Source organism: Tamandua tetradactyla, chromosome 6 (assembly GCF_023851605.1).
Source record: "Tamandua tetradactyla isolate mTamTet1 chromosome 6, mTamTet1.pri, whole genome shotgun sequence".
NCBI lineage: Eukaryota > Metazoa > Chordata > Mammalia > Pilosa > Myrmecophagidae > Tamandua > Tamandua tetradactyla.
Genome location: NC_135332.1, coordinates 38,997,790 through 39,010,781, shown reverse-complemented (window position 1 = coordinate 39,010,781; position 12,992 = coordinate 38,997,790). Strand labels below are relative to the sequence as shown.

Here is a 12,992-nt window from a genome sequence, read left to right as displayed (position 1 = left end):
GAGGGAAAGGCACAAACAGCCCGGGGGCTCTCCTCCCCTAATATTCTGAGAGTTAAGGCCCCTTCCAGGTTAGCCTTTTGTTTCTGAGCCTGAAGGCCACGGGACCTAAACCCCCAGCTGGGGCCCCAACCTGTACTTCTCTCCGAGAGCAACCGAGCAAAATAGTAAGGGGAAAGGTTTGTCTTTGGTACACAGGCCTCTGCTATTCTTGCACGGATACCCACCTTGGGGTCTTTCTGGGATAGAGGGGAGAGTGAATCACTTCTGGTTGCCTATGCTGGGACCAGAACTTGACCCCCAGAACTTGATCCCCAGAAAGACCACCCCCCCCCCAGGGAAATGAACCATGGCCTAACAGAGCTGTGAGGAGCCTTAAAAATCACCCCCTCATAACCCACACTTTATAAAGAAGGGAACAGAGGTAGAGTGCCCTTGCCGGATCACCACAGGTCAGACCTAGATTTGGCTTCTAGGCTGAAAAGTGGTGCTTCCAGGCCACAGTCCTTATGGCTGCTGAAGAGACGATCTCTGGGAGTGTGTACGTGTGTGAATGTGTGTGCACTATTGAATGCACCTAACCCCCAATTCCACTCTGCCCACCACCCCCAGAAAAGAATAGGAAATGTCTGTTTTTCCCTTCCCAGTCAGTTTCATATAGGAAAGCACAGCATGCCAGGGCCAGAGCAAGTCTGGCTTCCTGATCATAGGTAGATCAGGTAGGAAGTATCTACCTAAATGGGGGCTGAGTCCTTATTAAGAGCCAAGAATTTTGGCCACACGGTGGAGATTAAGAAGCTGCCAGGAATAGCTCCCATTCCGATTTTTCTCCCTTCTCTGCCCCAAACCATGATCAGGAAGCCAGACTTGCTCTGGCCCTGGCATGCTGTGGTTAGAGTTGGTGCTCATTCTATGTCAGAGAAACCTGGACAATCATCCCTTTCCCACAACTGCTTTCTCCATCTCTTGTCATCTCCCAACCTCAAGATTTCAGAGAAACAGAGCAAACCTGGGGTATGTGCTCACACTATGGGTATTCTGATGTCAGCCTTTTGACATGGAAATGAATGGAGGGTGGGGCACATGTGGAGAAGGAAGGAGAAGAGGTAGAATGGGTTTTATCTCCATAGGGCTTATGGGGACGTTGTCTAATGAATTGCTGAGAGAAGGGGTCTGAATACCTGTTTCTCTAATGATCATCAACTTCCAGCCCCTTCCTTAGGACCATAAGGTCAGAACTGCCATGTGTGGTTGTACAAGTTGTTCACTGCACAAGGGCGTCTGGTGGAGGGGGACGGGGGGCAACTGGACACTAAAATACTTGCCAAGTAGCATGCCCTGGCTCAGGCTAGTGTCTACCCAGAGGATGTGTGCCTTTTTCAAGTGGGCACAAAGTTGATTATGAGTTAGCAGTGATCCTTTAAACACCATGCTGCAAGGGCTGAAATCCTCCCTCTCTCTAGTCCTATTCCCTGAAGTGAAGTAGGGTGAGAGCTTAGTGATTTCCCATCCTGGGCTGTGTTGGGGTAGGGATGGGAGCACAGAGAACTTCAACTTGAGGGAATCAGAGCCAAGTCAGAAGACTTTTAAGAAATGTGGGCATCAGTGTATGTGTGCAGATGAGTGACATGGATTAAACCCTATAGGATATCAGGGAGACTTATTAAGAATGATGTGATTTATAGATAGAGTAACATTTATGGAGCCCTCACTCTGATCTAAGCTCTGTTCTAAGTGTTTTAAGTGCGTTATTGCATTTAGTCTTAAAAACAATCTTTTGAAATGAGTATATAACCATTTCTGCATGCGAATGAGGAAAATACAGTTTAGGAAAGTTCAGTAACTTGCTCAGGATTACCCAACTTGTCAGTGGCAAGATTCAGCCCCAGCCTGTTTCCAGGACCTACGCTCATAGCCATTATTACACTGTATTGCCTCCTAACAGAGAAAAGAGGGAAATTAGTATAAACCAGGGGTATGGCTCTCTATTTAGTTATACTAGCATTCCCTAAACTTATCTGACTCCAAAGCCCCTTTTTATCTAAACGTTTATTAACATCTCCAGGAACAACTGTTCTACAGGACACAGTTTGGGAAACTTGTGCCACACTAATTACTGCTATTTATGTAAAATGCTTACTGTTTATGATAATAGCTATGCAACATAATAACGGTTATAATAATTATGACAACTTAACTTGGTGGACATTTTTATTTGATACCACTACACTGTTCGTAATCACCCAGTTTTCTGGTACCCAGATAACAGTCATGTCTTCTGATTTAAAAATCAGAGAGAATGCTTCTGTTTCTGTCTCATTTGGGTCCCCTTACCCTCTGGCTATCTTCTTTAGCATCGGTGTTCCTCAGGCCACTGTGCTTTGGACACTGCAGAGAATGAGGGCAGGCCTGGGGTCAACTTAAGTAGTTTAATCCACATTCATGGTTTCTACCATGATCTGAACCCTGATGGCCCCACTAAAGCCCAAACCTCCCCATTGTGCGTATTGCACAGTTTCAGACTGTGCACACATGTACAGCCTGGCAGTTCACAGCACAGGCCCTGGAGGCAGAATGGCTGGATTCTCACCACTTTCTCCCACTCGGCCAGCTGCGCACATCCAGCCAAGCTAGTCAACATCTCAAAGTTTCATTTTCCTCATCGATACATCAGGAATAATAATAATACCTACTTCATAGAGTTATGAGACAATGCATGAAAAACTCCTGGCACAGTGCCTTGTTCATATAAGTGGTTTATAAATGTTAGCTGCCATCAGCATCTCCCTCCCAGATGTGTTCCCTTCCCGGTATTTATCTCAGTTCACGGCTCCATTTTCCACCCAGGCACCAAGCCAGAAACCTGGGAGCCCTCTTGGATTTGTGCCTCTCTCTTACCCATCTCTTATCCACCTTATCTCCATTCCTCCCCTCATGGCTATTTCTCCTGTTCCCAGCCCTCATTCTCCTGAGTTCATTTCTTCTGGTTGGTTCCCAGCCTTTATTCTTGGCTGCTCCTCCCCGTATCCACCCTGCAGTGACCTATCTAAAATGCAAATTTCCTGAGGCACTTTCCTCTTCCCTGCTCAGAATAAAGACCATGCTTTTTAGCATAACTTGCCCTGGGCACACACACACCTACCTCTCTGCCTTATCCCCCCACACACTTCCCATCTCCCTCTTCATATTCTAGTAACACCATCAACTGCCTGTTTCCCCCCATACCCAGATTCCACTTGTAGTTCATGTGGTTTGTTCATGTGTGTATTAGTTTCCTATCTGCTAAAACAACAACAGGAATTTACTGGCTCGTGGTTTGGAGGCTAGGAGAAGTCCAAAATCGAAGTGTAAGCAAGGTGATGCTTTCTTTCCAAATACTGTGGCAATCTGAGGCTGGCTGCTGACGATCGTTGGAATTTCTTGACTTTTCCATAACACTCTCCTTTCTCTTCCAAATTTCATTGACTTCCAGTTTCTTGCTCTTCCCACAGCTTCTTTCCCCATGTCCAATTTCCTTCGTTTATAAGGCCTTCAGTCATAAGGTGGGTGGAATCACACTCACCCTGGTTCAGTGTGGGTCCTATTTACAAACGAGACCAGGGGTTGGGAACTGAACATGCCTTTTGTGGGAGGCACGATTCATTCCCCCAGTAATGTGCTTCTTTATCTTGTGAGCCTTGTGGCTTGCTTTCCTGGCTAATGCCTTTGCTTGGGCATCCTCTATGAAACCCTCCTTGAAACACTAGGTGGGATGTATGCCCCTCTTCTGTGCTTCTGTAATGTCGTGGGCTTATTGCTAACCATATTCTATTTAACTTCTCAGTCTTATGTTTGCCTTTACTTCTTTACAAGCAGAGATCACATTTTATTTATTTGTGGACCACAGGTCCTAGCACAGTTCCCAGAGCATGGAAAGTTCTGATTAAACTGATCATGCCCAGGAATGGATGAAGAGCACAGCTTGGAAAGACTTCATTCCTTCTCTTCCCCCATCCAAGCATGAGCTCCCCAAAAACAATGTCCAGACTATCCTGTCTCTCTGCCCAGAACCAGAAATGCATGCTGTTTACGCTGGGCCCTTTCAACCCAGAGCAAGTTGCCAGCCTAAAGTAAATCATTGTCAGTCCTGGGGAAAGTCCAGGCCTCGTTTCTGAATTGATTTCCTCCTCACATTCCTTGCTAGATACTCGACTGATATCCCTAACATTTTATAGATAAAGACAACCAAGGGATCTCCAACCCCAACTGACTGAGTCACTCAGGAAAGAGACCATGGATGTGATAGAGATCATTTCACCAAGCCCTTTAGCCATTGAACTGCTTCAGGTGCTCCAGGAAACTGGGAAAAGGAGGAATACAACACACTGACACTCCCATTGCCGTGCAAACCCTGGTACCAGTCTTTCCTGCCAGGTTTCCAAAGGGAAAGCCTATGAAGAAAGTGGTGTGACTGGAACCTGCCCCAATTCATTTGCCTCTGGGCAACCATTTATCAAGCCCCATATATTGTTCTTCTTCCTGCCCCAAACCCTTGAAGCCTGGAGGAGCCAGCTAAGGCCAACTATGTGACTGGGAGTTAGTGAGATGAGTGGGAGGGACCGGGATGCAAAGAAGTCCTAATTCCTGTTCAGCCACTTCTCTCTGAGTGCCATTAGCCAAGTCACTCCACCTCCCAGAATCTCCATTTCTTCATCAAGCAAACATAGGACTGGATAATCTGAGGTCCCTGACAGTCCCAAAATTACACCACTGCAAAGGGTACTTTCCCTCTGGGTCACAAAAATTTCTCAGGTTGGGAGCCTCTACCTCTAGCTAAGCTCAAATGTCCCCCTTTTCTTTCCTCTGCTTCTTTCCTCTGATTCACTCAGTCGGGATTCAGAGACCATTTCACTATTCTCCTAGCACATACCAGCTGAATTCTTTGAGATTTGGGATATCATTTTATTCATCTTCGTATTCTCCCAGCTAACAAAGTGCCTTGACGTTTCATGAACGTTTAGAGCTTTCATTAAAATATTAAAGTAAACAGTCACCAAGAATTAAGCAAAGAGAAGATGCTCTACTGCAAGTTGTCATTTTTGGGCCTCAACTCCTATAATTTAGGAGTCTTCCTCCTTCGTTGTCTGAACAATGAAACTTCCTGATCCTGCCAGAGCAATGATAGAGAATTTGTCAGCCCTTGTATGTCTGAAAAGACCAAGCTAGAGTCATAGGGTGCAAGAAAAGAAACAGGAGCTGAACAGCACTCTGACTCGAGGTGGCAGGAACCATGGAACAGTTTCCTCAGGACATCCCAGTATGGCAAGTTAGCTGCATTTTCCTTGAGTCACCACACTTTTAATTCAAATCTCCAAAGAAGAGCATCCGGTTGGACAAATTGGGCCACATGTCCACTTCCTGGCCATGGAAGGGGAGGGCACCCTGATTGACAGGCCTTCTGAGATTGAGGGAAGGACAGCTGACATAGGGAACATCAGTATGCTGTTCTTAGAAGCAGATGCCAGACAACCTGCAACCACTGATGTCTGCTTTTTGGAGATCCTCAAAATGGGGAAGCAGGATCATTTGTGAGGACGATCTTTGCCTCACTGTCATAAAAACACACACTATGTTCTCACACCCTCACTCCCTTTGAGTAGGGGGATGGGGGGGCCTAAAACAGCTTTGCCTTCCTTTCTGAGGATCTTTTTGGAGGAAAACTTTGCCTTATGTCAGACATATAGAAATATATTCAAGTTGGCAAAAACCTTTTTAAAGATCTTCTCATTGAGAAAATAGAGGCTTACATTTTGGCATAATACAGAAGTTTTATTTTTATATATTTAACAGCTTTATTGAGATATAATTCACATACCATAAAATTTGCCTTTTTAAAGTGTAGAATTCAGTGGCTTTAGTATACTCACAGACTTGAGCGGCTAACATTGCTATCTAATTCTGGAACATTTTCATCACTCCAAAAAAGAAATCTCTGAACTCATTTGCAGTTACTCGCCATTTCCCTCACCCTACGCCACCCCTTTGCTCTAGTCAGCAGGTAATCTACTTTCTGTCTCTATGGATTTACCTGTCCTGGACATTTTATATGAATGGAATCATACAATATGTAGTCTTTCATGACTAGTTTCTTTCACCAAGCAAAATGCTTTCAAGGTTCAACCATGTTTTAGTATGTATCAGTACTTCATTTCTTTTTATTACCAAGTAATATTCCATTATATGGGACATCATATTTTGTTTATTCATAACTGAAGGGACATTTGGATTGTTTCTATTTTTAGCTATTATGAATAATGCTGCTATGAAAATTTGTGTACAAGTTTTGGTATGGAATATGCTTTTATTTATCTTGGATAGATACCTAAGAATGGAATTGCTGGGTCATATGGTAATTCTATATTTAACTTTTTAAGGAACAGCCAGGCTGTTTTCCAATGCAGCTGCACCCATTTTACATTCCAGCAGTGCATGAAGGTTCCAAATTCTCCACATCTTTGCCAATGCTTGTTGCTATCTATCTTTTTTTATTATAGCCATCATAGTGAAGTGTGAAGTGATAGCTCATTGTGGCTTTGAGTTGCATTTTCCCTAATGAGCATTAATGTTGAGTATCTTTTCATGTGCTATTGGCTGTATATCTTCTTTGGAGAAATGTCTATTCAGATACTTTGCCCAGTTTTCAATTGAGTTGTAAGAATTCTTTGTATGTCTAGATACAAGTTTGCTATCAGAGATATGATTTGTAAATATTTTCTCCCAATGCTTGAGGTGTCTTTTAACTTTATTGATAGTGTTCTTTGAAGCAGAAAAAAATGTAATTTTGATGAAGTCCTATTTATCCAATTTTCTTTTGTCACTTGTGCTTCTGATATCATATCCAAGAAGCCATTGCTCAACCCAAGATCACAAAGATTTGAATATGTTTTCTTCTAAAAGAAACCAGATCATAGGGGTCTATGATTCACTTTCATTAATGTTTGTGTATGATGTGAGTTAGGGGTCCAACCTCCCTGTTTTGCATTTAGATATCCAGTTGTTCCATATCATTAGTTGAAAAGACTGTTCTTTCCACATTGAATTACATTAATACCTTTGTTGAAAATCATTTGACCATAATATAAGATTTCCTTTTTTGGAATGTCTATTCCACTGATCTGTATGTTTATCCTTATCCCAGTACTACACTCTCTTTTTTTTTTTTTAAAGACAGAGAGAAGGAAGGAAGGATAGAAGGAAGGAAGGGAGGAAGAAAGGGAAACATCTTTTAAACATTTTCTTGTTTTATTGTATTTTGTTTCTCCGTTTTTGTTACATGGGCTGGGGCCGGGAATCGAACCGAGGTCCTCCGGCATAGCAGGCAAGCACTTTGCCCGCTGAGCCACCGCGGCCCGCCCCAGTACTACACTCTCTTGATTACAGTTGCTTCGTAGTACTGAATTCTGGAAGTGTGAGTCCTCCAACTTTGTTTTTCTGGTTTCAAGATAATTTTGGCTGTTCTGTCTCCCTTGCATTTCCACATGAATTTTAAGATCAACTTGGGATTGTGTTGAATCTGTAGATCAATTTGGGGAATATTCCCATTTTAATAATATTAAGTACTGTGATCTATGAAGATGGATGCCTTTACATTTATTTAGATCTTCTTTAATTTCTTTAAATGACATGTTATCATTTCCAGTGAAGTCTTGCACTTCTTTTGTTGAATTTATTCCTAAGTATTTTATTAATTTTGATGCTGTTGGAAAATGTAATTGTTTTCCAAATTTCATGTTTGGATTTTTCATTGCTAGTGTATAGAAATATGATTTTCTTTTGTATATTGACTTGTATCCTGCAACCTGCTGAACGTATTTATTTATTTATTTATTTTTGTACGTTGTATGGTGGGGGTCACATTTCATTCTGTTTCCATGTGAGTATCCCGTTATTGCAAAACCATTTGTTGAATCTTTGTTTATTTCATTTTTGTTTCTTTGTTTGTTTTGGTAAGTATGGCTGGAAATCGAACCTGGGTCTCCCACATAGCAGGCAAAAATTCTACCACTGAACTACCCTTGCACCCCCTGAACTTATTTTTAATAAGTTTTTTGTGTGTGTGTATATATTTCTTAGGATTTTTGTCTCATCTGCAAAATACTTTCTTCCTTTCCAATGTGGATACCGTTTATTTATTTTCCTTGCCTAAATGTCCTGGCTGGAACCTCCAGTAAAATAGAATTGGTGAGAACAGACATCCTATTCTTGTTCCTGTTATTAGGAGGAACGTTTTCAGTTTTCACTATTGTGATGTTTAGGTTCTAGTGTCAGCTTAGCCAGGTAATGATGCCCATTTGGTTGGTCAGGCAAGCACTGGCCTAACCAGTGCAAGGATATTTTGTGGATGGTTGATAAACTGTAAGACTGGTTCATTAAACCATTAGTCATTTGATTGCAGATGTGTCTGATTACATCTATAATCAAATAAGGTCATGCCTCCTGTAAATGAATTAATCTAATCACTTGAATTTGATCCAATTAGTTGAAGACTTTTAAGGAAGAAGAGAGAATTTTTGCTGCTTCTTCAGCCAATGAGTCTCTCCTGTGGAGTTCATCCAGACCCTTCATCAGAGCTGCCAGTTTCACAGCCTGCCCTGCAGATTTTGGACTCTTCCATTCCCATGGTTGCATGAGACACCTTTATAAATCTCGTATTTACAGATATCTCCTGATGTTTCTGTTCCTTTAGAGAACCCTGACTAATACATCTTGGTACTGAGCATGGGGTGGTTCTTGAGAAACAATCTTAAAAATGGATTTTTACAATTGGTTTTCTACTCTGATTAGACTCAGTGACAGTAATGACTCTGGTTCCGATAATCAAGATGGCACTGACAGTCCATGGGATGAGCTTGCAAAAGAGATACTCAAAATATCACGATTAGAGTCTGCTAATCATACACTTATATGAGGCAAGGCTCTCGGTGAGAGTACTTTTGACTCCTTTACGGAGTTTTGTGGAATTAAGAGGTATAATAATATTGGCTGGTTGTTGTTAGATATGCTAAATATAGTGATGAAGGAAAGAGATGAGCTGAAGGCTTCAGATTTGCAACTTAAGCGCTATATGGACGATGTAAAATTTCCAAGTTTTCCCTGAAAGAAAATTTTATTTCCTGTGGTGGCATACTTGCAATTTCTGAAACAAGACCCAGAGTCTCATTGTGTGAGCAGCAGGTTTACAACATGAACTAAAATCTCAATCTTGCAGGGTATCTGCTGTTTAAGTAAGGGCTGTGCTTGGAAAATAGTGGAATCCTGAAGCTTAGGATGGGGATATACGACTTGGGGATAATGATGTTGATGAGAAGATGGACTCCCTGAAATCTGCTGAGTCTTTGCCACATAGACCTGTAATGGATTGTCCTGAGGAAAGAGCTTCCAGACCTCCAGCCTGCCTTGAGGAAGGAGTTTCTCAGCGTCCAGTCTGCTCAGAGGAAGTCTGCCATCCAATCTCTACCCTTCAGTGCCTGCTAACCCTGTAAACACCCCTTCTGGGGAAACAGCCCTCACTTCTCTGTCTGGAGTGACAAATCCTGTTTCACCAGATGAAGCTGCAACAGAATGCCCAGAGGTAATTGGCCTGAAAGACACTTCTATTTCTTTTCATGATCCAACACCACCACCTCTCTTTTCTTCAAGACCTATAACTAGACTAAAGTCTCAACAGGCCCTGAAAAGTGAGGTACAAGGTGTGACCCATGAGATAGTACACTATACGCCAAAGGAACTGCATGAATTTTCCAATCTGTATAGACAGAAATCAGGAGAATATGTGTGAGAATGGATATTAAAGGTGTGGGATAATGATAGAAGGAATATAAAGTTGGATCAAGCTAAATTTATTGATATGGGCCCACTAAGCAGGGGTTCTGCATTCCGTGTAGTAGCTTGAGGTGTTAGAAAGAGCATTAACAGTTTGTTATGGATGGTTGGCTGAAGCATGGATCAAAATGCGGCCGATATTGCCTGAGGTTGAAATGCCAGAACTGCCCTGGTATAATGTAGGTGAGGGAATCCAGAGGCTTAGAAAAACTGGAATATTAGAGTGCAATTATCATGGAAAACCTGCTCACATACCCCATGAATGTCCAGAGGACACATCTTTCACCAGAACCTTGAGAAATAAATTTGCAAGACTGGCTCCATCATCCCTGAAGAGCTCTGTAGTTGTCCGTCTTTGTAGGTCAGATATTACTGTGGGAACTGCTGTCACTGAGCTAGAATCCTTTAACAGAATGGGGATGATTGGATCCCGAGTTGGCAGAAGCCATGAGGCAACAGTTAATCACCATAGACAAGGTGATTGTGGCCACCATAATGGGCAGCAGTCAAAATAATCTGACTAACAGAGACTTGTGGCATTGGCTAGTAGATCATGAGGTACCTAGAAGTAAAATAGATGGGCAGTCTACTAAATTCTTGTTTGAGCTGTATAAGCAGAAGAATCTTACATCAAGTGAACAGAAGTCTAACTCAAATTACAAAAACAGAGCCATGGCCCCTTAATCAATTCCCAGACTTGAGACAGTTTACAGACCAGGAGCCACTTGAATAAGAGGAGGGCCAGGTACTCTTTGGGACGGACCCTTTAACATTGCCCCAAATTTACACTGTTTGCTTTCGTCCCAGCCTTCCCCAAGGAGATTTATAACTTTTTACCAGGGTAACTGTGCATTGGGGAAAAGGAAATGACCAGATATTTCGGAGATTATTAGACACTGACTAAAAAATGACAATAATTCCAAGAGACCCAAAATGTCACTTTGGTCCACCAGTCAGAGTGGGGGCATATGGAGTCAGGTGATTGATGGAGTTGTAGCTCAGGCCCATCTCAGTGGGTCTAGTTTGTGGTCATTTCTCCAGTTCCAGAATGCATAATTGGAATTGACATACTCAGCAACTGTCAGAATCCCCACATTGGTTCTCTGACTTGTGGAGTGAAGGCTATTATGCTAGGAAAGACAAAATAGAAGCCACTAGAACTGTCTCTAGCTAGCTAGCAAAATAATGAATTAGAAGCAATACCAGATTCCTGGAGGGATTACAGAGATTAGTGCCATTCTTAAAGACTTGAAGGATGCTGGGGTGGGATTCCCGCTAATCCCCTATTTGGCCTGTGCAGAAAACGGATGGGTCTTAGAGGATGAGAGTGGATTATCATAAACTTAACCAGGTGTTGACTCCAATTGCAGCTGCTGTTCCAGATGTGGTATCATTGCTTGAGCAAATCAACACTTCGCCTGATACCTGGTATGCAGCTATTGATCTAGCTAATGCTTTTTTCTCAATAGCTGTCTGTAAAGACCACTAGAAACAGTTTGCATTCAGTTTTCAAGGCCAGCAGTATACCTTCACTGTCCTACCTCCAGGGTATATCAACTCTCCAGCCCTCTATCACAATCTTTTCCACAGGGAACTTGATCATTTCTCCCTCCCACAAGACATCACTCTGCTCCATTATATCAATGATATCATGTTGATTGGACCTAGTGAGCAAGAAGTAGCAGTTACCCTAGACTTATTGGTAAAGCATTTGTGAGTCAGGGGATGAGAGATAAATCCAACAAAATATAGGGAACTTCCACCTCAGTGAAATTTCTAGGTGTCCAGTGGTGTGGGGCATGTTGAGATATCCCTTCTAAGGTGAAGGATAAACTATTGCATCAGGCCCCTCCTATGACCAAAAAAGAGGTACAATGCCTACTTGGCCTCTTTGGGATTTGGAGACAACATATTCATTTGGGTGTTCTACTCCAGCCCATTTACCGAGTGGCCAGAAAAGCTGCTAGTTTTGAGTGGAAATCAGAACAAGAGGAGGCTCTGTGGCAGGTCCATGCTGCTAGGAAAGCTGCTCTACCACTTGGGCCATATGATCCAGAAGATCCAATGGTGCTGGAAATGTCAGTGGCAAATAGGGATCCTGTCTGGAGCCTTTGGCAGGCTCCTACAGGAGAATCACAACACAGATCTTTCAGATTTTGAAAAAATCCTTACCATTCCCTGCAGATAACTACTCTCCTTTTGAGTAACAGCTCTTTGCCTGCTAGTGAGCCTTAGAAGAAACTGGAGACTTAACCATGGGCCACCATGTTACCATAAGACCTGAGTTGCCTATCATGAGCTGGGTGTTGTCCGACCCATCAAGCCATAAAGTTGGGTGTGCACAGCAGCACTCTATCATAAAATGGAAATAGCATATAAGAGATAGGGCTCAAGCAGGTCCTAAAGGCAGAAGTTAAGTTACATGAGGAAGTGGACCAAATGCCCTTGGCCCCACTCCTGCCACATTACCTTCTCTTTCCCAGACCAGAGCTATGGCCTCTTGGGAAGTTCCTTATAATCAGTTGACTAAGGAAGAGAAAACTCAAGCCTTGTTTACAGAAGGTTCTGCATGATGTGCTGAAGCACAGCTGCAGCACCACAAATGCATTCTGCAATGTCCTTAAAGGACAGTGGTGAGGGGAAATCATCCCAGTGGGTGGAACTTTGAGCAGTGGCCCTGGTTGTTCGTTTTGCTTGGAAGGAGAACTGACCAGAGGTGCATTTGCAGACTGACCCATGGGCTGTTGCTAATGGTTTGGCTGAATAGTCAGGGACTAGGAAGGAGCATGATTGGAAAATTGGTGACAAAGAAATCTGGGGAAGAGGTATGTGGATAGACCTTTCTGAGTGGGTAAAGAACTTGAAGATACTTGTGTCCCATGTGAATGCTCGCCAGAGGGTGACTTCAGCAGAGGAAGGTTTTAATAATTAAATGGATAAGATGGTCTGTCCTATGGATACAAGTCATCCTCTTTCCTCAACCACTCCTGCTATTGCCCAATGGGCTCATGAACAAAGTGGGAATGGTGGTAGGGATGGAAGTTATGCATGGGTTCAGCAACATGGACTTCTGCTCACCAAGGCCTACCTGGCTACAGCCACTGCTGAATGCCCAATCTGCAGCAGCAGAGACA

The 12,992-nt window shown here is 42.8% G+C and overlaps 1 long non-coding RNA gene across 2 annotated transcripts in view; it reads left to right on the top strand.

Annotated features, from left to right (window-relative positions):
* Positions 1-12,992, top strand: part of LOC143687691 (uncharacterized) — a 29,462-nt gene that overhangs the window by 377 nt on the left and 16,093 nt on the right. Inside the window, exon 1 of one of the 2 annotated variants that reach the window (XR_013177645.1) lies at positions 922-1,228. The exons of the other annotated variant lie outside the window; for it this stretch is intronic. This is a non-coding gene — a long non-coding RNA (uncharacterized LOC143687691). Of the gene's footprint in view, positions 1-921; positions 1,229-12,992 lie in introns of those variants that run through there. 2 annotated transcript variants of the gene reach the window in all.